General features: G+C 33.7%; 1 protein-coding gene across 2 annotated transcripts in view; it reads right to left on the bottom strand.

The window, feature by feature from the left end:
* The window catches only part of LOC126846871 (semaphorin-2A), a 247954-nt gene that overhangs the window by 206946 nt on the left and 15900 nt on the right, over positions 1-25108 (bottom strand). For both annotated transcript variants that reach the window (XM_050586705.1, XM_050586706.1), the window contains exon 2: positions 594-684. The gene's annotated coding sequence lies outside the window, so the exon portion shown is untranslated. The remainder of the gene's footprint in view (positions 1-593; positions 685-25108) is intronic.

Genomic DNA, 25108 nt, shown 5'->3' with positions numbered 1-25108 from the left:
ATAAATGTTTACTACGGGTGTTTCTAATTCTCGAAAACGACTAAGAGTGCTGCCCCGACAGGTCGACCGGGTCCCACTTGCTATATAATACTAGCTTTTGCGAGAATCTCCACGAGGGTAATGTGACACGGATCAATGGGACGTTACAACGCCAAAAAAAAAAAAAAACAATAATAATAATAAAAAGACTTAAACGATTTAACGAAATAAGCGGCAACTCGAATATGTACGGCACGATATGCGCCTGTGAAACGACAAAGGTCCTTTGGTATATATAAATATATATATATATGCAGTACATATATATAGACAAGAGAGATAGAGAAACGAAAATATGTCTTAAACGATAGAATTCCACGTGTCAAATGGCGTTGCACAGAATAATAAAAAAAAGCTATGCGATACCTAATTCGTTTTGTTCGGCGTCACACGCATGTCAGTTGTGTACCGAACTAAAACTAAATTGTGTTTCGGTGCAAATATATTTTTTACTATATTACAGTTAAGGGCTAAAGCCTTTCGGATTTTGTAAGTATTTTGTTATCCGTTTACCATGATATCAGATACATTGTATAATGCCATCAAAGACTCACCTGATTACAGATCTCTTCCGGTTGTTTCGTGCACGAAACGGACAAATATGATGAAACTCATAAGTTCATCGTGCACACCCAGACGGACAACCTGCAAAAAAAAAAATATAAAAATAATAGTAATAACGATAAAAAAAATTAGTAAGGGTTTGTTATTATTTTCGAAACGTATTTCAATTTTTTTTTTTTTGAACATAAACTAATAATAATGTAAAAGTGGGGGTTATATATATTTTTTTTTTTAAGAACGGTTTTTTTAAAAAGTTTCTCGAAGTTTAACTGTTTTGTTATACGACAACTAGTAAACTGGCAAAAAAAAAGCGTTGTTAAGTTTTCTCATGAATTTCATAAGCGCGCGTACAAAATTACATAAAAAACCAAACTAAATGAAGCGAATATAAAAAAAAAAAATCACAGTAGCGCAAAGAGTCAAAAACGGATAAAAAATGGTTATTGTTCACTGTGTGCCGGCCTCGAAGTGCAAATAATACACGGTCAAATAGTTCAACGGTACCGTGGCCGTATTTCCACCTCAATGGGTTTTTTTATTCTCGTTTCCAGATCCGATACGGTGTCGGTGGATCAAAATTTTATAGACGGCGACTTTTCTTAAAGGCTCAAGAGTAAAGGGGGGTGGAGAGGGGGGTTGGAAAGCTTCATACCGCTAGGGCCATGCTTTTGCATTTCGACTCGACAATAATAGCATTGAATAATATAATTGTGCACGCGACCGTGACACTACGTTGAAAATAATATAATTGGCATCTGTGCGCAAATGTAACTTGCCTAAAAAATATGTGCGACAAAATCAAACGCCCGTCTACTAAAGCCAAGTCAAAATATTTTCCAAAAAAACTAATAACCAAGGACTTGTTTGAAACGCCCTAACTGCTTTGGTACATTGAAAACATATTTTTTCCAGGAGACCTAATGCCCTAACCATCCGGCTCGGTCAGTTTATATTTGTATTCAATTAATTTAACAGGATAATCAAAGCTTAAAAATCAATACAATTTTTAGAGAAAATATAAGTTATATTGGGTACGCTTTACGGAAGGCCGTTGAAAAGTTTAAATATTTTTTTACATGCAAAATCAAATATAATCGTTTTTTTTTTTATTACCTCCAGTTGTAGTAAAAATTTATTTTATTTGGTTCTCATTGGCATTTATACTCGGTCTGCACTGATGTGTGAAAACGTGGAAACTATATTACTTATTTTTAAGATACTTATTATAAAGCGAAAAAAAACTATGGCGGTCTCAATGTAAAATGTACTTTGTGTTTCCATTATTCATAAAAATAATTTATTCGATCGCTCGAATAAGTTCATAAAGTTTTAGCAGTTCGAGGAAATGAGAGAGAAAAAAGGAAGAAAATCACGGTACATCAACTTTAAAAGGGTTCCCGCAGTACACGTTCGGCATATTAAAATATTCGGTTGCATATAAATGTGTATTATCAATATGGATGCACATATACCTTCATAGTATTATACATACTGCATACATTATATTACATACAAATGGATAAACTTTTTATCAAAGCGAAAAAGGCTCATGTGATGGGAATATGACTTCTATGAAGATATGTGCTTACAAATAAATCTGGTTAATATGTAAAACTATTGGTTAATTTCTATATATATTTATTTTTACCCGATCTTAGTTTCAGCGTTGCAAAAAATTACATTTGATTTTTTTTCAAAATACCCATAATATTTATAGTACATTTTGTGTATACAATTTTGAATCAACCTAAGTCGAAGCAACCATAGGTAGACAGCATTTTTTTTATTCATAGAAACCCGCAATGGTCATAATTGTAAGATGGATAACGTATTAAAAATGCATGGTGGACATAACAATAATTACTATAATAGTTAAATCACAATGCAATCGTTCAGTTTGGTTGAACACATATTTTTATAACACAATCTTTGTAATTATGATCAGCTGTTAGTTTGTATAAAACCACCAAACAGCAAACTATATATTAGTTCTGTGTACAGCGCTTAGGCTATTTATCTGAATTACATAATATAGCAACAAACGACTTGTGATTACATGTAGGTATACCGTACTGCGCGATACCTACTTCAGATAGCGAAATGAATAAATCAGAATTTAAGAAGATTTTTCACCGCAATCTACTACCAAAATATTGCAAATGGGAGAGACTCCGAAAATACATACATAGGTATATAATATAAACGGTAGAATGAGTAACAGTCGTTTTTCCGCACAGATAAAAAGCTATACGCTCCCCTTCCGCTTCCTACGGTAATCCGTTAAACCGTCCGAAAGTTCATTATCGATTCAAAAAAAAAAAAACCCAAACGAGGGCCGAAGGTGCATTAAAAAAAAAATCTCTGCAGGGTGACGGATAAAATGATATAGTGAGCTTATACCGACGGTGGCTTGAACGCGGCAATGTATAGCTATTATAGTCTGAGCGTCACGGCAGGGGGGGGCTTATACCGAGAAGGGCTGCAGTTTGAAAAAAGAAACTTGTGGTCGACAACACCGAGACAAGATAACTCGGAGACTGTGTGGGGAATCTATATAATATATTTATATATAGGAGGAAATGTAGATGAAACATTGAAGTCGAGTGGTTTTAATAATAATAATAATAATAAGTGAAAATAAAATAGTACATGTCATCGAATCATCCATCATATTTTAACACCAGGGTAAAGTGCAAAAGGCTAAGATGGCAAAAACAAAAATGATAAACTACTAGCGAGTGAGTGGCAGAGGAGAGAAGAAGGAGACCGGACCATTATACCGCTTTTTATTATACATGTATTTATTAGTATATATTATACATGTATTTATTATGTACACTACTGCGACATAGTATAGTGGCGGTATACTGCAGTTTTACCGGTTGATTACGGGTCGCGGTCCTCCCCTTGGCCGTGCAATCAATGCGTTTGCCCTCGGCCTATCACCGCGGTGCAGTTCATTAACCCGCAACTCCGGACCAAAACTGCACGTAGGTTTTTGTTTTATTTTAATTAATAAGTCTATCCGATCAAACCGATCTGCTTGCACTTGAGCGCCATAATTTTTCGCCACATTGTTGTGTTAGCCCGAGTTCGGCCCGACGCTTAATATATTGTAATCAAGTTTGCTCGTACAAATTGCCCACGTCAAACCCATTGTGCGCGCTCCAGTGGAAAACAAATACCGACGACAAAATATAAATCCATTGGGAAGAGAGGTTAAAATATAAAAAAAAAAACATCAAGGCATACACGCGGTTATCACATATATATACTAATTGCCCGTACTCGGCAAGTGAAACGTTATTTACATTAAGAATTATTTTTCGACGCCATAATTTTCTGCGACGGCCTCCCCCCTCCCCCCCCCCAATCCCTGTTTGGAGCATAATATAAAACCGCGAACAAGTTGTGTGTGAAAACGATTTGATTGCAAAGTTAGTAGCTATTTCGGGGGGAAGCGGCAAAAGTGTATTCGCCTCGGTATGGCCGAACTTTTTCATGATTTATGACCCCATCGGTTTTCTCTCGGTGAACGCGGAGGGCAAAACGGATTACCAATGTCAAATAGGGTTTACGGATGGCCGCACCAATACGGTTGACCTTCCCCCGTGTGTTATATTATGCGTGATAAATAAATTCGTGCGCGTTATTAAATTCATTGCAACTAACAGATTTCGTTTGAAATATTTTCTGTAATTGGACTATGCGACAGCCGATTACACGGTTGCACTCCGTTATGATATTTCCATAAACTACCCATCAGTTCAAACTAAACTGGCACTCAATTTCCAACGGCGTTTACCGATAGTTTACCAACGGGGTAAAAAGTACGCTGCCACTGTGACTCCAATACAAAACGTTTGTATCCGCTTTACTTAGCAGCGGTTAGTGGTGGTTACTGATCACACTATTAGAGTCTACAATTTATTATAATCAATACGGTGTATCGCGTATGGAAAAAGTATTGGACTTAAATGACAGACCCGAACAAACGAAAAACTATTTACATGATTTCCGAGTACTGACAAATATGGATTTTCGGTTTTAGTATACAAAGTTATTATAAAAACGATTTAAAATAAGTTACATGTGCGCGTAATGCTGCTTGCTATATTATCTCTGTTGTTGAATATAACACAGATTGCAAATTTCTGAAATTTCACTATATTGTGCTTACATGTGCATTATAAGTCATCGCTGTCAAACACTACAACAGCTATTCGAGTTAACATAGCGAGCTTCCAAGAAGAGCTCCTTCAGCAAATAATACACATTTTTTCGGTATAAAACCATTTATTAGCCAGCATACGTTGTGACGTACAATATATGACAGTATGCGACGTGTTCAAAATTTCTTAAGCGTTAATAAACATTGTTGGAAAATTATTAAAATTACTTAACTTACAAGTTAAAATCGTACTCAATCATACTCAATTAATACTAAAAAAAAAAAAGAAATAAAATAATACCAGTAATATAATATGTTATATTGTCACTATAGCAAGCGTATCGAAGGATATGAGAAGAGCTAAGCTTTTGCAGGTTTTACAGCTTTGAATAAAAATCGAATAGTATTTGTATAGCTACTAATGCACTTGAAAAATAATTAATTGATTATAATATTTTTTTTAAAAAGGGACAAAGACAAGAATCCAGAGGCAAAGCTAACCCTTATAAATAAAACGCGTATTGCCGCTGGCGTTATTTTTGTTTTAAGATTACTTTTTAAAGTATTAATGACGCACATTCAATCGTTAATTAACTTAAACGGTATTTTACAATTCTTCAACGGTGAATATTGTACATTCCTCAAAACTAAGTTTCGTACAAGTTTAAAACTAAATCCGGCCGGGAAACGATAATCGGTATTAACGTTAATTCGATTTACTTGGTACATTAATAACTGTTGCCGAGCAAATGGGTCGCATAACGAAAATCCAGTTAGCTGCACAATATGTACCGACATTACATAAAATACATAATATATACTATATGAATATTTACAGTGGTATGTGTACAACAACGTTATATTATTTATGTGCTCTCAAATATAATATATTATGCATGACGCGCAATACCTGTAACGATGATAACTTGCGGAAAGACAGAAACTTTTTCAGAGTATATTACAAATTTACCCCAAAGTCGAATTCGCCAAAGGCTTTTATGATTAATTTCACTCTGTACAGACCACAGCGTGCGAGGTTCAAAGGTTGGGTAAACCGCAAGCTTTGCTAAAGTCGAATGAAGTGTCAACGATGTGCCGGCACAATATTGTATAGTATAACATGATGGATAGACATCTCTGGCGTTGTGGTCACGGCCATACCACCGCCGTTCACTTGTAGGTATATTAAGTGTTAAAAGCATCGCAGGGTAGTACACCGACAATCGATACTGAAACGATTGTCATAATATGCAGACTACGTTTTGTCCAATATTCGTTTGAGATGTACTACCATCCGGTTTGGTTTAGCTGCGTTGTTTTATTTTTACTTCCGTCTTGCTACACGGCTTCATTGACGTGTAGCAAGATTAAACGGAGCATAACAAGTGGGTGCAATAACGCAAAAGTTTTACTCATACAATATATTGGGTAAATCTATTCAAACGACTTGTGAGTAATTGTTATTGCAGAAAATCGGCCTCGCACGCAGCTAAAAAACTAAATCACAAAGCTCTTATGACATTGTTTATAAAATCAATGTTTATGTGCTTCAAAAAGAATTTTTTTATCATTGTACAAGTTCAATTAGTTTTAAAAGACTTGATTTGTAATGTTATTTTATTATTGATATTACCAACCCTACCAAAATTATAAATTATACTTTTTAATATACCGAGTATATGCCATTATTCGCTACAAATATAGATAATATAATAGATCATTGTTTGATCGACTATAGATTTGGTAGATATATTATAGGTAACATGGTATTTCAATTACACTGTTTATTTTAATAATATACATATATTCAATAAATATTGCAAAAATTGTAATATTAATTAATGGAGAAACGTACAGTTATTTTTAATGTAATTGATACAAAAAAGCAAGTCTTTGCAATTTGTCCATAATAACATTATCAATAAATTTCGTACCCTAAAATGAGTGTAGTAGGTATATTATAGTTTTAAAGTACGCCTTTTGTGAAAATAATTTTTAAGTATACGCATATAATAATTCAAATAATATTTATCATTGTAATTGGACCAAAACGGCGCATGGTTAATATTACTGTTAACAACAGCTATAAAATTATATAATGTTGTTTACCGATAAAAAAAAACTAGTATTGCAAGCTTTCTACGAATTAAAATTTATGTGCCCCGAACGAAAACAAAGGAGTTTCGTTTTAATTCAAGTAATAATTTAGTTTGTTATAATACGGGCGTGATGGGAATAAAAATAAAAGTCAAAGGGCAGACAGTATACAGTAGGTAGTTGGTATGCAAATAGTGCTTTGGAATAAATTCGTTAAAGTCTGTTTGTTAGCTTTTATGTCCATATAAATATGCATACGAGTTCACAGAAACGACAGAACACATACAATACTGTATCCTTTTAGTCTGATTCACTCAAACTGGGACATATTTACAAGATACGATTAACGTTTTCCACTCAGCCCGATATTTAAATTAGCTAGAAATTACAAAACCTTTTACGTACTCTCTAAAATGTCGAATAATGTAATGTATGTAAATTGAAATAAACAAATCAATTTCTCTTTTTCCAAAATTCGTTTGGTTTTACTACACGTGTATAATTCCGTTTAAATTTGATCATATTTTTATTGATCGAAAATGATTCGTCGTTACACAATGTTTAACTCAATTTTTTACACCGTAAATCCGAGTATGATATTTTTTTATCCGAGCTTATGAATTAATTTCGTTACCTATATAATGTGAAATACCTTAGTTTTTAAAACTAATTATTGTAATTGAAAATCCATTTAATGACTGATAAATTAATTTACAACACAAATTATACACATTTTATTTTCTAAATAACTATCAAGCTTGTATCAATATATTGCAACACATTTAAAGATGTCTTATACAATTGCCAACGTATCAGTGATAAATTACATTCATGTTATTTCTTGGAATACGTTTTCAATAAAAACACAACCGGGTACTACTACTACTATAATATTTTAATTAAACTTGCCAACAATAAAAAAATATCTAAAAGTAAAAGTATATTTAAAACCTCTCTCCAATGCAATAAGACATTTATAAGTATTTTTTTTTTAATTATTTGGTTCATAACGTTGTATTAATTAAAATTGATAGTGAAAATTATTTCTTTTTTTTTATTGTTAAAACTTAATTAATGAGAATTCTTAACAACGTTCCCATTTCATTTGGTACCTCTGTTTTTTCTTTATTTCTTTAATACTAAAGAAAATACTTTTGAAAACAAAAAACAAAACTTACACATTTCTCTTTACTCGCCAAGTAATAATTTATAGATGCCAATTTACGTTGGCAATAAAAGTGAAATAATGTGTCTTACCCTTATCTATTGGAAAAAACATATGTTCAAAATCTGAAAACTGTTATATCCCGGTTTCGGGAATAAATAAGTTGACACTTACTATGACTCTTAACCCACCAAAGTACCAATCACATATGATTCTGAATGAAAATGGTGCTACACAAGTAATTTGGTCCGCAGGAAAAAAAGTTATCGTGTCTACTGACACAAAAAAAAAACACACATCATTTAAAAATCTATACCTTCTCAGCTCTGCATTGAAGCTAATAAGCTTGATTTAGATGAAAAGTTTCACTGATATTTCAAAAATGCTACTTACAAAATAAGCTGAATAGTTTTTAAAACACTATAAAATACTGTCGAGCGCAGGTAACAGTTTATATTTAAGAATCAAAATCTCCTTAACGGTTGTTCCTCTTTAAATGCCCATTGTGTAAGATCATATACTTTCATGTTTACAGTGTTTTAGTGAAATAATTCGTCCTTTGTAACCTTAAGCATGAAAGTTATTTTCGCATTTTATAACTAAATTTTTTTTTTTTCTAATAATTGAGTGAATATAACTATAAATGTATACATATGTAGTTGACCTAAGCTGACTGTCACTTTTAAGATTATTCTGTATAAAAAATTGATGAATTGAAAATTATGATGCCACGCGCTGGGCGAAGTTAAGCGAACCTCTATTTTAGGACTCACTGTATGCAGCGCTATTATTATGTATAAATAGCGCCACTGGACATCACCTTCCGTGACGTCGTCCTGTTAACTATGCATCTTTGTCTTTATTGTTTTTTTGTTATTATAGATTGTAAATGACTTATTTTAAATTAAAAAAATATATATATTGCTATAAAAAAACTGATGTAATACAAGATTGTTCTTATTGTTCACGTTCGCCTTCATCCAAACTGTTTCTCACACTGGTACAACACAATAATGTTTTATGTACATATTATTATAAAACGACATACAGCTAGATAACAGAATGTTTTATTTTTTTTATTTGAAAATTCAATTTTCTGTCTACATAAAGAGAGCGAGAGAGAGAAAAGTGTTTGTAAAAGCGTTTTTCAACATTTTTCTGAGCTTGTTCAAAACACTTAAATATACCTCAATCCGGCATTTCGCGAATGTACTTGACTTGCATGTCGGAAATAATAGATATTTTTTCCGTCGTGCCGACCGAACCGCCACCACAACAAGGCGGGGTGACGGCAGGGGTCGTAACACGAAATCATTTTCAGCTGCCGTATGGTCGGATTGACATAACAATTCACCGCGTTGTCCTTTTTTTTCTTTATTTTTTTTTTTTTTTTTTTGTATCCCGAGGCTGACGGTTTTCCGGTGTTTTACCGGCGGTCGGAGGAACGAATACGACCTTTTTTTTCTTTCCGTTTTTTCGTGTATATTTATTATACACTATCCGTTGTACTTTCCGTTCGGAGTTTGGACAATAATAAATATCCGAATAATTGGTATACGTACACAGACACGGGGACGGTGCTCGCACAATGTGCACGTAAACATATGTAACGGGGGGCGAAATAGAGTGAACGGCTGAATCGAAACGGGGGCCGGAGCGGGGGAGGTGTTTAGCGAACGTGACTTTTTGCTTAACACGCGTCCCCTGCGATCCGGGCGTCTGCGGCTGGGTTGGCGGCACACAATAGCAACATAATTTACGATCGTCCCGAAGGTGCCAACTGAGAGCTGCTATATGCACTTCCTCTTGCCTCCAGTCCGCAAGCCCCCAAAACGCTTAAACTTGTGCGAGCGCATTGTGTTGTGCGTATGACCCGCGGCGGCATATCGCAAATCGCAAAACTCGGTGCTAGTCGGTTTTCTCTATATCTTCTTTTGTATATTGCCCGCCGCCACACTACTCTCGCTCTGTCGGTTTGTGTGCATATTATTATACAAAGATTGCATAATGCGATTACGGGCACTCGAACGAGGCGCGGTAACACCTTAAAAAATTGCATACCACTCAGACGGTACGCCGACATCGAGTGGGTCATTTTTTCTGGTTTTTTTTTTCAAACGATAAACTGTAGCGCGTCAAGTCGCCCAGACTTGCAGCACCACTTGCTCCTGATCGGTACCGGGTTGGAAATTACAAAATTAAACTGTGTACTCGTCCGAAGGGGGATATGGCGAAGTGTGATAAACTTAGAACAGGCTCTTGCTTATGCAGCTGTCGATAGTTAAAGTATTATTAAAGTACCTAATAAAAAAAAACAGCATTCGTACATCACTTCACTACAAATACCCATCTTAAATATGCACGCTTGCCATTTTGTTTTTAACGATAGCTTATCTCATTACTATAAAATAAATATTTTTACTAAAAATCAAAAAGATATAATTCGATTTCCAATACATACTATGTTAATGGTTTCAACCGTATTTGATAAAACGAAGTAGTACAATTTTGTTTTTCATTAGTAAATTTTATTAGTTTTATTTTTATTTCATTCAATTACATTTATTTTTTTAATTAATATATTTTATAAACATTCAGTGAACTTTTACTTGAATGCTATGATGATTTAATTCAAAACAAAATCAAAATTATTTATATTGTACTGAATTGGAAAATACACAACTTAATAATTGAACATGTAAAAAAAAATTGAGAGCGTAATTCAATTAACACCGTGGAAACGAAAAATATATTATTATTATAATTTTTTTAATCCCTTTTTATTTACTGATGGATATTTTATTGAAAGGTAAAAAATGCTCGCGAATTATTATTCGAAGTGTCGATTAAGCAAACTTCAACAAAAAAAATACTATTCAACCGGGACGAGGGAACAAAATTTATACATATATAGTGTACCTGTGCCTATCTCATGTTTTACTTCACATCTGCGAGTTGTGTGGATGAGTAGATATTAAACGGGAGGTCGTTAACAAAAGCTATCTGTTATTGTCACCTACCAGATCAGTTTAATAACACCGACATACACAACCCTTTCATTAAAACACATAGTAATTAGAGAGTAACCGAACAAAGGTGTACCTACACTATACAAAGTGATTTCATTCCGGTATTTCCATTGTCTTTGAACATTTATTTACATTACAAACATAAGTAAATATTATTAATATGAAAAATAGTAAGACGGGTAGCTCGTAGTAGCTAATAATCAATACCGTAATATATGTATATATGTATATCATATACATGTACAGAAAAACCCTCCTTCTATACAAATAATAAAGACCTGAAGAATCGGGTTATGAAAAGATCTCGCGAGTTGATTACTTTTGCATGATCATAGCACGTAAATCGAAAAGTTAATTTAACACATAAATCTGAACGTAGGTATATAGAGAATATTAGAAGAAGACGCGCTTACATTGACAAAGGCACCCTGCACTGAACCCTGCATGTAATTTTACACCGTAGCTGTGAAATGGATTTTTCTACATAATACCTTTCGAATGGATGGCACACCTCTTTCGAGTTTTTGATCCTAGTAATATTTATTCCATAAATAAAAAAAAAATGTTAACAACTACACAGTAAAACTATATTTTCCGTAAAAGAGCATTGCAATGAAAATATTACCGAGTATATTATCTTTTTTGACGCCTGTGAAAGGATTTTCTCGGATAATTTATTATTTCTAGTAAAAGGATTTCTGGAAGATTATATTAAATTAAAAAAAAAAATCCTACAAAAATACCCGAGGCAGTGGTAATGTATGATATTATGTACTACTAAATACAAATTAAAATATGTTCGTAAAGTTTTCAAAACCACATTTTCTCCGAGCATTATATTTTCAACTAATTTTAGAACATATACAATCCAAGTTGGGAACTTCAAAAAATAACAGTCAAAATATGAACAACCTTCGTCGACTAGCATTAAACGCTACCGGGCCACTTATTGAGTATAAAACTAGTCCAATACTATATCATAGTTAATATTTTTTAATCGGGTAAACTCAAAAAAGTCAACATATACGATTATAAACACATTTTTTGTCAATACAATACTTTATATTTAATAATTTTTAATTTTTTTTTGAAAATAATTTAATCACTTAAAGTTATGATAATTTCCCAAGCAGTTTGATCTCCCCGCCCCTAACCAGCTCCAACCACATTTTTTGGCTTCTGTATTTAATTGCTTATTCTTGTATTAGATATTATCATCATTGAAAATGTATTTAATTTAAATTGTTGAAACAACTTTCTATACGAAATTTAAAAAATTAATAAGTTAATAAAGCTCGCAATATTGTTCGGCCATTTCTTCCGATTAATTTATTTTTTCGGGCGGTAATATAAAATATTGGTGTACGTATAAGCTTTAGGCAGTGTAATATATAGGAGCGCACAGTAGTGGAAATCTGAGAAACATCCTCTTTAATTTGAAAAAGTTTCGTTAATTAAGACATCAGCCATCGCATCCATCAGCGTGGCGGTAAATAATAAATACACCTTGGCGCGTATAAAGTTTCACTCACTGGCCGTTATTCATTTTTTTTTTTTTTTGGGACGGTGTACATTTTTTTACTTGTTTATTTTCATACCTCTGCGCCTAGCCTGTGTGTGTTTTTAAGTATAATATTAATTTATTGTCCGGAGTCGGTAGAGCAGGGGCAACTGTTATAATGGCCAGAAAGTCTACTCGCGGTCCCCCGGGCGACAGGTAGGTGGGGGGGGGGGCAGCCGATTCGCATTGTCCCGTCAATGTCAAGGAGAAAATATAACGCATCCAGGGTAGACCGGCTCGAAAAATTGCCTTGTTTTTCACTAGGAGAAACTGCTCTCCGGGGACGTGTACAAAAGAAGACCTGAGCGCGGGACGTCAGCGTAATTTCAAGAACTTTTTCACCTCGACTTCCGCCCGGCCGGTCGCGTCTCCGGGGTGCACTTTCTCTACCTCCCCGCCGGCGCCGTTTGCCCGTGTACGCTGGCTCGTCGCGTCCAGGTACCATGTCCGAGAGCAATTCATTTCCAAAAACGCCCCTTTGCCGTCATATCTTTTCTCCACCCTCCCCGCAATCCGGTCGGACAAAATGATATTATAACTCTAAGACCGTATATATATATATATATATATATATATATACAACAACAACAATGGTAATAATAATAATAACCGAGTTAACGATCGACGGTCGTTTTTCTTTTCTTCCGCGCACACTTTGGCGGCACCCAAAACAACGGCCCTACGGTCGTTTCCTTTTTCCGGTCAAAAATAACATCAAAGTACACAGAATTGCCGCCGGAAACGGTACACTAATTTCGTATTATTTTATTTAATTAGTATCGGTTGTTGCGTGCCGCGACAAATACAATAATAATAACCGACGACGCAATTAATTAGCTAGGAAAAGAACAAAACGAATTACTCGGTTGATATCGGCTCGTTGTTTATAGTGTGCCTCGTATATACACATTCACGGTGAAAGAAACCCCATTAAGTAAGTAAAAAGTAATTAAAAACGGGGCGTCCACTCGAACTGGCAAAACGAACAAAGTAACGTAGACAGTAAACATTGAAATCAACGCGATGACCCGAGGGAAAGATAAGGAGACATATTGCACAGTTCGCAGTGAGCACCAGCTGTAATTTAGAAGTAGCTAAGTCATACTTAACAGTTAACCACGTGCAATAACATCTATGCCGACACCCCGAAATAAACTGATTATCGTTTACTACTTTGTTAATTTGTTATTTTTGCCATTTCACGCGGAAAAGTCAATCTCATCAGTGCACACACCACCTTCTTACCGTACATTATGTTTAACTCGTCAGCCTGCCAGCCCACGTCCGCATCACGTCGGCCCGCCGTTACCCACGCACATTTCAATACAGTTCCAATTTGTTTTTGCCCGAACTATGGTGAATTAGAGTAGGTATACACACTCTTTCTTCGATCGTGCAACCTCGTTTAACTGGGTACCAACAAGCCTCTGTAATCATCCGACACGTACGCCTTTGCGCCGTTAACCCCCGCCAAGGTACTACCTACTCGAACTGGAAACAATGAAGTAATAGGATACGGAATTCGCTGCTTGGATTCGACGATGGCAAGATGAAATTACTTTTCAACGACTAGACCTTATGTTGCCCCTCCTTCACCTCCTATACATCCGAAGAAATGTATATTGTATAGCTTATTAATACATTTTCCGCGCTAGTAAAAAAAAAAAAATATCCAAAAATGCACATTACGCTAGAACAGCGGTCCGCACATTTTTTTGAAAGGATTATATGGTAAAACATTGTTCTTTCCGAGCTTTGGGGTAGCTTGAAACCAGTTGATTAAAAAATCTCCTATTACTACTACAGTCGTCTAACGAACGCTTATGTAATAATAACAATATTGTAATCATATTTTCTCACATTGTACAATTCTAGACTGCCGACTTGTCTCGCCTATAACTATAGTCAATTTTGACGAACATTTGTCCCGGGAAAATTCGGTTGTACCAACAATCGAGTGGCCAAAGCACAAAAGACCGCGTTTATTTCACATCGCCAATTCTATGTGTTTGGGGTGTATGCTCAAAGGTGCCGTTTACAAGAGACATTTTTTACGGTAGTTGAACATCGATGGCGTGGCGGAGGACCGTAAAATGTGCATATAAAACGCGAATTTGTTTAATGTACGTTGAGGATGTATTCAATATTTTACGTTGTACCGACACGCTGTTTTCGGCGTATCATCATCCCCAAGGGGGTGTAATTTGAGTTCTTTTAAACTAAACGTTTATCCATTTTTTTTTATTCCGCCACTCGGTTTACCTGCGGTAGGTACGACGTGAAATTCCAAAAACCAATGCAATATTTTTAATTAAAATTAGATGTCAGCGTTGTACACAATGCCTACAAAAACAAAGTTAAAATAATCAATTACAAACCGTGTCTCCATTTTAAATGTTGACTTGCTGATGCGGTGTGTTAATAATTTGAAGCAATACTAAATGACAACTGGTATGGCGGTAACGAAACGAATAAAATTCGTTTTATATAACAGAGTTGAGTAAATGTTAAGTGAACATTTTATTTTACCCAAAAACTAATTATTTTATGGAAAAACTTTTGTTGTAAAATATGTCTTACATGATTAAGAATACTTATTTAAAGTTGTCAACTATGCTATTTTTATATGGTAACTACCGTAAGTTAAATTGAAACACCTTATTTTTATAATGTATTATTAAAAAACCCAATCCACAAAAACGATTTACTTATAGCAAATAAGTATTTCGACAACTAAGTTGCCATCATCAGTGCCGATCGTCGACAATGAGTCAATGTCGAAACTAATACTTGGTTTCATAGAATTCAATTTGTACTTGAATTTATTATCCCATATTGTGACAACAATATAAGACACAGCAAGTTTTGTTTTCAAACAAGTCTGTTATTGCGGTGTTAGGGAGACGTGAACTTTACTTGGGAGTTTATGGGGACATTTTAATGGTTAATACGGTATAGATAGGTCGGACGGAATCATCTGAAAATTGTATTTTAATCGTTTTTAGCCCGGTCGTTTATCATATTATTATCACCGAAGGGTGCAGAGAGACACAAATAATTGAAATTGGCCTCGGACGATTTTGCCTGTCGCTCAGCCCTAGATCGAATTTTCGGTTTTTATTTGCGTTCCAAAAAAATCTGCACACGCTTTGGTATTTCATAATGGATTTTCTTCTTTCTTTCTCTCTCGCGCCCGCAAAATTGCAGTTTACTTATTCCATTATTTTCTGAACCCACCACCCTATTTCCTTGTTCGGCACCAGACATACCATATTGTTTTCTCATATCTATACACATATAATATATATATATATATTTATTTATATTTGCCATTCCACGGTCGTCCACGGAGTTTCCTCCACCAAACCCGGTGCCGGGCACAAATGATAAATGACAGAGTTCATAATATCGAACAAGACTTCATTTCACGGTCCGCGGCTTTTCCCCTACGCTCTTTTTTCCCCTCTTCGTCACAGCTATAACGCCCCCGCCCGCTCCTCTACCCAGGCAAATTTGTCACAAAACGATTAGGAAAACGACGGTTCGCAAAAATTGTTTAACCGCAATATATATTATTATACCAACCACCTTATGGGCACATGTAAAAATATAATGAGTACGGTATTATTTTTGTTTTCCTCCCGGGATCCGCGACGGTGGGATATTATGATTAATTTCTTTACCCTCTGCACCCCTTTTTCCGGCACCGTGTCCTCGTCCCAACCACGGGAAACCCGCGTTCACTTACCTCGCGGTTTGTATTTTTGACCGTTAATATTCGTCTTGGCATTGTGCTCGGCCGCCTAATGGATATGCGAGCTCGTCCTAATGGACAACGCCGGCGGTGGCTGACAACGCTAGGTAGCTGTGCTTTATGGTAATTTCACCGGGGTTTGCTCATTGTGTGTGCCGTGATAATAATATTTATAATTGCGTTAAAGAAAGAAAAAAAACGCGTTTAGTTTTATTACAAATTTCGGTTTTTTCGGGGTAATCATCAAAATAAATGGGACAAAAAAAAAGTAGTGGACTAAAAAAAACAAAAAAATGCAGGTAAAAACCAACGAATTTTTAAATGAATTTCAGTCGCTTTATTGTTAATTAAATGCGGTTCTTGGTATAACAATACACAGTTTACCGTGTGATTTATCAATTAATATTAATACTGGAAAATGACACGTTTAATAATTTATCTATGCGATTATTGTTATTTTCTATCGCTCTGGACGTCCACATGCTATAGACATTTTTTTTTTTTTTTTGACGCTAAATGACGATGTAACAGAGCAACAAATTCGTAGGGATTATATTTTCTAAGGGGTTATTGTTAAATGATTAATTAAACGCATAATTAATATTCAACCAATGGGTCCCGTCGGCCATTGTTCAAAACTAATGATCGCGTTATTACGATACACATCTGTTGATATTTTAATTACTCGTTACGATTACTTTTTGTTGTGGTAAATGGTAATTTATATAAATCGAATTTGATTGACAAGGTATTATGAAACCTTAACAGCGTCGTAGAGGAGGAGTTTTAAAGAGCCAGCCTGAAATAATTGTTGAAATATCTTCTAACATCTAACTAATTGCATATTATTATAATAGTTGACAAACCCTAAACATATGTTTAGAACAAATTATTAATTGTACTTTAGTTATTTTTAATTTATTTAGTTGGTTAATTTTATTAACTAATTAATTTTAATTTATGGGTTAGGCCACTTTCGCACTCATAGCCTCGAATATTACAAGTGATGCAAAATACATCAATGTATAGTATTTCACAATACATATATATAACAATTATACTAATAGTTGATTTAATGAGTTAGCTGATCAATTCGTTCTTTGAAGACTGTTTCACAAACTTAACGACCAAGCTAAAAAATATTTAACAATTTTTAATTTTCTGATCGATATCAAGTCATTTTAACATTAGTCGATACATTTTGGTACACACTAATTCTAATTATAGTGTGAATCAGCAAAATCATACATGGTCATAATATTTACATTCAAACTGTTGACAAGATTTATAGGCTCTGGTTATTAGTAGCTGAACGAACAACATCGAACCTAGCACGCAAGGCAACCCTGAAGACCAAAGATGAAAGGCTTCCGAAACGTTAGCAAAGTCAATATGTAAATAATGGTTTACCTATCCGAAAATACACGAAAAAAGACTCGTTAATTGTTTTTCCAATTATAAAAACACATTACCTAATTCGATTATTTCAGAAGCTTATTTTTCTGAGAACAAAACGTTTCCTTACATAAATATTATTTCATCCGATAAAGATAATATTTGAAAATGTTCAAAATACTTGCGTTTAAGCTTATTGTTTATCGCCCATACAAAATGCTTGTAGATGCAATTTAATCATTTTCGCGAACTCATCATTTTGCGCGGATTAACAGAATGACTATTAGATATATATAAATATTTTTTAATAGACAGATACTCAATAATCGAAGTACTAAAAAAAAAAAATGTTGATACTTACAGTTAAATTAATTTTCCTTATATCAATAATATATACTCAATACTGTCTAAATCACAATTGTCAGAAATGTTTATATTGTGGTTTCGGAATCAGCAATTTATACTTGACAAGTCATAAACATCATAACTTTGTATTTTCCAATTTATTAAAAATTATAATACTGATTCAGCCGTGTCTCTTCAGAATGTGTGACATGAATTACCTGTAAACAAAACACAAATACACATTTATTATACAGGCATTATAATAAATGAAGTATAAAATTAAAGGCAAGTTTTATAAAAACCGCTTAATTCTGTGAAAATCTATTTTGTTAACACATAATGGTATTATATATTTATATTATGTACATTTGAATATAAAATATTTCAAGACGATTAACTCGACTCGACTTTGGTATTTTAATGAAAATAACATACCCTTGGCGTTTTATCGTCTTATTACATACATTTTTATTACAAGAGTTCAAAACTACAAAATGAAAAAAAGAGATAAAGTACCTTTTGCTCTCTCTCTCTCTCAGAGAAGCTAAAAGCCACCGGACCCTTTCGTTATCAGATGGCTTCCGAAAAAGGAAATTTTGGGGTTGACGTTTTAGTAAATGAGATCCCCAAGGTATACCTTCTCAACGTTATATACATTTAGTCAGTTATTTTTATTTCCTATCCCTTATCGAATATTAGAATATATTGGCTTAATCCCTAGAGTGACCTATAGATATTGTTTATATCGTCGAGTACTTGTATACTGTTTTCTGAATGCTATTTACTTGCAAAGGACCTGTATACTATCTGGCATGGTATTTTATTTGAATTATTCGCTCGTTTTTGGCGAACAATCATCTTAAACTAACGTTTATTGTTCAAAAAATATGTGAAATTAATAATTGTATTATATATAAAAAATAGTCAGGGATTTATTTTGTGGGACACTAGTTCGTACTATATATATATTAAAAAACAGTCGACTTTTTGTGTGTCCATCTAAAATATTAGATAATATTAAACGAACAATTCGGGTTCACGTGCCTCTGATGCCCTCCCCTTTTGGGTACGGTACGGCGTTAATATATTTTAATGATTAATTGTTTGAATATTGTATATTTATGAATAATTGATGCACAAAACTTAAAGTACAGTATATTAGAGAGTTTCAATAAAATAACATATTGGACGATACTTGAACTTAACCACGAGAATTGTTTTAAATGTAGAAATGCTATAAATATCAAAGTAGTTTTGTAGTTTTGTTAAAATATTGTATACATATTTTATAATAACACAAGATGATTTTTGTTGTTAAAACAAAATGATACATAAACAAACTCGACAATATTAAATAGTTGGTAGGAAAATAGATAATTCAGATAGAAAAAATGATAATCAGTACTAACCGTACCTTATGATGATATTTAAGAACCCCATATTTACTCTATTATTTACACTACCAACGTGTATGAGTGTGGTGGAGTACCAGTAGGTGCTGAGTAAAGTGTCTACGGTTTAATTTCATTTGAATTGACAGGCGACAAAGGAAATACAATGTAAACAAAACGGTTTCAAGCACATGCTATTATATAGTAACATAGACCAGAGAGTTTCGTCAACATATACTAGTATTATGCACGTGTTGGTCGTGCAATAGGGTTGTTTGCTAACCTTGCTGAGCAAACATATTTCTAATGATAAACGCGTTCATACATTATATTTTACTTGGATAATTATGTGTTCCATTTACTCGTGCTAAGTAACTAATAAAACGCCGTTAAAACCAATAATCTCAACACGTCAAGTTTGGATAACTTGAGATTCGTTCAAGGCACTTGAAAAATGTACATGTTATTTTAATCATGCTACATTTAATTTGTATAAGACATAAATAAGTGGTGAATTTAATGGTCAATTAAAAATACAGTATAATGCATTAGAATTGTACGTTAGTAATTAAAAAACAAACTCCAAACGTATCTTAATATCGATAGGCTTGTTCAAATAAAAACATAGTGAAACATAACTCAAAACATCAATTATGTGTTGCTAACTAATATTCTAAATATTCATCACAGTTACATGCAGTCGTTTACTGACATTAACTCATTGTGAATTAAATAATCGCTTACATTTGAATTTAAATGCACTTCACTTTTAATATTGAAGCAGGTCGTGGAAGCGAATTATGATTTATATGATTTGTATTAACCCAATGGTCAACAAAAACGTTTTTAATAGCACCTAAAGATGGGATTAATTAATCGTGTGATAAATTTATTCGCATTAAGTTAATGTGCATTAACTATTGCATGCAAACGCGGTAAACTTGAATTAACTCTTACTCGTGCATCAGCACGGTTACTTAATGTGAATTAACGACTGCATGTAAACATGGTAAATTAATGCCTACGTTTACGCGCGTGGCTTAAACCAATTACGTTGGTTTTCAGTAGTATTTAACTGGCAGATAACAATATTTAAACATTTGGATTAAGACTTACTCCAAGAATTAAAAAAAAAAACATGTTAATGATCAATACTGTCATAACCCAATTAGATTATAGTATAACATAAGATATCTTAATTCAGTTTATAAATATATTCTTTAAATAATTAATTTATATATTTTTAAGACTTAATATAAACTGAAATGTAAAATTGAATTAGCTGAATGCGCGTTACAAAATTTAGTTTCACTTGTGTATGTAAACATTTACTAAATACAATGTAAAACTTCACGACATTAACTTTTACTGCATTTACCGTCGTTAATATGTTCGCATTCAACCAATTCATTTTAACACTTAAGTTTATACGCAAGTATTAAAAATGTATAAATAAATTATAAAAAAAAATATCCTATGGTATATAATAATTTAATTCGGTTGTGATAGTATTAATTATTTACATGTATTTTTTTTAATTCTCGGAGTCAGTCTTAATCCTAATTTCAAACGGGAACTAACTAATTCCAATACATTTTTAAGTAAACTGAATTATCGTTATGCCATTGATGAGTTAATGTTTAAGTTGAATTAATTTTTAACGCTTTCTTGGACTTTGATTTACACAAGACGAGATTGAATAAGACTGCGAGCCTTACTCACTAATTTTAGTTTTATTAATACATTCATATTATTTAATATGGGGAAATGGGTGTATTGCCCTATGTTATTTGTGCGTTATGTTCGTGTGGGACTCGCCCCTATTCATCGGAAACAAACCGCAAACAAGACTTTTTTGACAAACAAAACAATAATTGTGTCATAATATTTCTTTTATAACGTTCGATAAAGTCATTCAGCGTCTTATACCACGCGACCACGCAGCGACTCGTCCGAATGCACACTTTTAGGTGTTGGAAGGATAAAGGATGTATAATAATAATAAACGCCAATTGTAGGGGAAGGGGAATGATGAAAATACTTACCGCGTTTATATGGTTTAGGAGACCGGATGCGTTCTTTTCCGAGCTCGTTTCAGTTGTTCGCACCGCGTTTATATAAAAGGTCAAGCCGTCAAAAGAAGAAAAAAGGATATAGGGTGGAAAAATGAACAGGAACTACGGCACTTTAAATCCTAACAAATACGAATAAGCGATAGACTGAGAAAGTGAGGGAGAGACACACACACACACGCCGACTTATATTGCCTTTTTTCTTCGCCACTACCTCCGACACGGATTTCGCATGCATACACTTATCATAAAGAGCCGCGTGTAATGTATTCAAAAGAAAAGAAAGAGTGAATTTCGGAGTTTTTTAACTTTTATTTTTCCTTTATTAAAACCGCATATCCAGCACGGCTACATTTATGTTTTTTAACCGACTTAAAAGGTATTTTTTTCCCACCTATTGTTTAATCCTTTCTATAAGCCTCCTTATTATGCTTAGTACTTACTACTTTATAAACCGTACCAATACGTTCACGACTTACAGTCTTAAATAGCTCAGTCATGAAACATTAACTTTTCACATTGATTTCGTTATAATTTTTCTGTACAGCTATAACTGAAAAACCCTCTATTTAATAAAGCAAAAAAAAAACATATAATAAATATGCATAGATGTGTATACATTAAGCTATACATTTGAGTGCTTTATATAATACGAATACCTAAAGATAGGATAAACAAAAAAAGAAATTGTACTTATAATAAGAACTGTATCAAAAAAAAAAAATTAACGTTTGTTTGTAATACTAAGGGTACTATGTACTATCGTCCTATCCAATTAGTATTGCTTATTTGATTGTATATTGTAAATAAACGAAACAAGTGGGTTGTCTGTAATTTATGGCATAATAATGTTTTGAAATTTAAAAAAAAATCTAGCTGTAATACTATATTAAAAGGAACTTTAGAATTGAATTTAAACATGATAGATGACTTTGGTGCGATGAAAATTTCGAAGACAAAAAAGTCGTTTGAATAAAAGCCGGGTTCGATAGATTGATATTTGATAGATCGGTATATAAGGTGTGTGGCGTGAAAAAAGGGTGAATGAAATATAAGAATGAAGGCTGTGGCGTTACACTGTACAAACAAAATCATATTAACGTTAGTATAATGTTTTAAAAAATATTCCGCTTTTTAACATACAAATTTTCAAACAATATACACTGTGGTTTGGTAAAGTTGATGAACTAGAAACAGTAAAGGTGTTAACCGGATAAAACAACTAAATAATATGTATGTATGTTAACAACGGAATATGAGTAAACAAATATAAAAAGAGCATTACAGACGTTCGATAGTGTAATTGTACTGAACCAGACAAACGAAAATAATGCAATCCTACTGGGAAAAAGTTCCAATGGCAATGGTGTCCTGAACGGGTGATTATGCAAAATTGGCACGTGGGAAATAACTCGAAAAACTCAAGTGCATGTAGAAACCGATGCGGTGGTTTTTCGCCTTTAGGCCGGCATTTAACGTGGAAAAGTAGCAAAGGAGACAGCAGCAGTGGGTTCAAAAAGCGAACGTCATGACATTCGATCCCGCAAGGCCCCTCGGGCATTTACTGTAAAGGATAAAAAGTGTATACACACAACGTGGTGGCGTTCGGTGGAGAATAATATTGTGTATAAAAGTTCACCGGCGGTCGTGTGTCGTAAATCATCAAGTATCGTGACTAAATAGACATTTACGACAGTGTGAAGCCCGAAAACGGTGCAGGAAAATGCGGTGGCGGTAAAATATCGTTGGCGAGATAATGGGAAATGTTTTGACACTCAAGGTGCGCGAGAGATGATAAATCTGAGTTGAAATTCGTGACAGGTAAAATTTGTACGAACCATGTTGACTCTCTCGCAGAAAAGGAAAAAACGAGCACCCGATTATTTTTTTAAATTAATAAAACAAAGTTCGTTTATCAACGCATAAAACAAAATTCATAATGTTGTGTACCTATTCGATATTTATTATATTCAATAGGTACGTCAACCGGCAACGATCGGATTGGTGATAACCACACAACGTTCCTGACAAATTAAATTGTTTACCCAATGAACATGTCAAATAAAATAGACACGATGATGTGATGATAATAATAACATAAATGACAGTAGCACGCTTCGTCGGATCCAAACAAATTGCATAGTACAGATGTTATAATTGAAATCTAAACAACGCTAGCCGATCAAGTCTAATAACTGGTATTGATTGATTTAGGATTTACCACTGACATTGGGTTGGCGTGATTTCAATAATGAAGTCGAGGTATTTTTTTACTGACTTTTATTGACAGGCTAATTACAAAATATAAGCTAGTTATTCAATACGGGCTTAACTTGTCAAGTTTGTTCGTACCAATTCATCGATGAAATAAAGCTGTCAATGACTGACAGTATAAAATATAATACGCGCATTTCAATTACAATTTCAATCCCACAAAAACAAAATGTCTTGAAACTGTATATAAGTAGGTACTACAGCGGACACGACGATTTAAGTTCTACTGGATGTAATAATATCAATAAAAACAAAATCAAAAAAAAAATTATTTATTTGAGAAAACCACATGTAATGAATATCTTACAAAATGATAGGTACACCATATTTACCGTTGTACCTAATATTTTCAATATTTTATTGCTGTACTCAGCCAATTATGGCGTTTATCTATCTTAAATAAACAAATAAAATACAAATAATTAACACACGAAGCTACTGCGGCACAATCATTAATATTATAGTACAAATATATTATGTTTTATACATACAATGTTATTAATGTTCGCGTTTTATTTAGTGTAAACGACAATATTCCTTGGAGAACTCTGTTGACCTTCTTAAGGGGAATACCACGAGCATTGTGGACGTATTCTTTGCTCGGAAATAAAAACACTCAATTCAATAAGGTACTTAAACGTATCTTTTCGGCGACGGTTTTCTTATTTTCATCGTTATATTTGCTAAATCCCTGACGAATACCGAGTCTTATCTGTATAATTCAGGCCAACGGCAACTAGAATTGCCAAATCCTCCAAAAGTTATCGTTTATCAAAAAGCACACCGAATTGATGCTGGGCGTGTATTTATTTCGATAAACTTCGGCCAAAAACAACAGGAAAAAAAAAGGAATTATTCACAAATTCGAAAGCGTTTTTCACAGAGCCGTTGTTTTGTTTTGCATGAAATCCCATCGGCGCGGCTTAACGCGGATTATTTTTTTTTACCCATAAAAAAAAATGTCCTAACGATAATTATTGCTGCACTTTCCGGTAAAGCCACGCTGCGATTTCGTCTCGTCGCTTTTATGTTTTTAGTTAAATAATATTACATACACTTTTATAATATGTAGCTGTTTTTCCATGCATGTAGAACAGGGCTATTTCGCCGCAGCAGGAGGGACAGCTATAAATTAACGAGGATTTCGCTGGGCTCGTTCCCATTCAATTTTCTAAAACACAACGCCCTCCCCCCGTTAGTGTCAGTGTTTCTCTTTTGTTTTATTATTATTATTTCGGTATTTTTTTTTTT

This window comes from Adelges cooleyi, unplaced genomic scaffold (genome assembly GCF_023614345.1).
Source record: "Adelges cooleyi isolate 19-005CV unplaced genomic scaffold, UGA_ACOO_1.1 ACOO_flye_CR_arks_rails_tigmint_CR_PRNA_9, whole genome shotgun sequence".
Taxonomy (NCBI): domain Eukaryota; kingdom Metazoa; phylum Arthropoda; class Insecta; order Hemiptera; family Adelgidae; genus Adelges; species Adelges cooleyi.
This window is presented reverse-complemented; position numbering and strand designations above follow the sequence as displayed.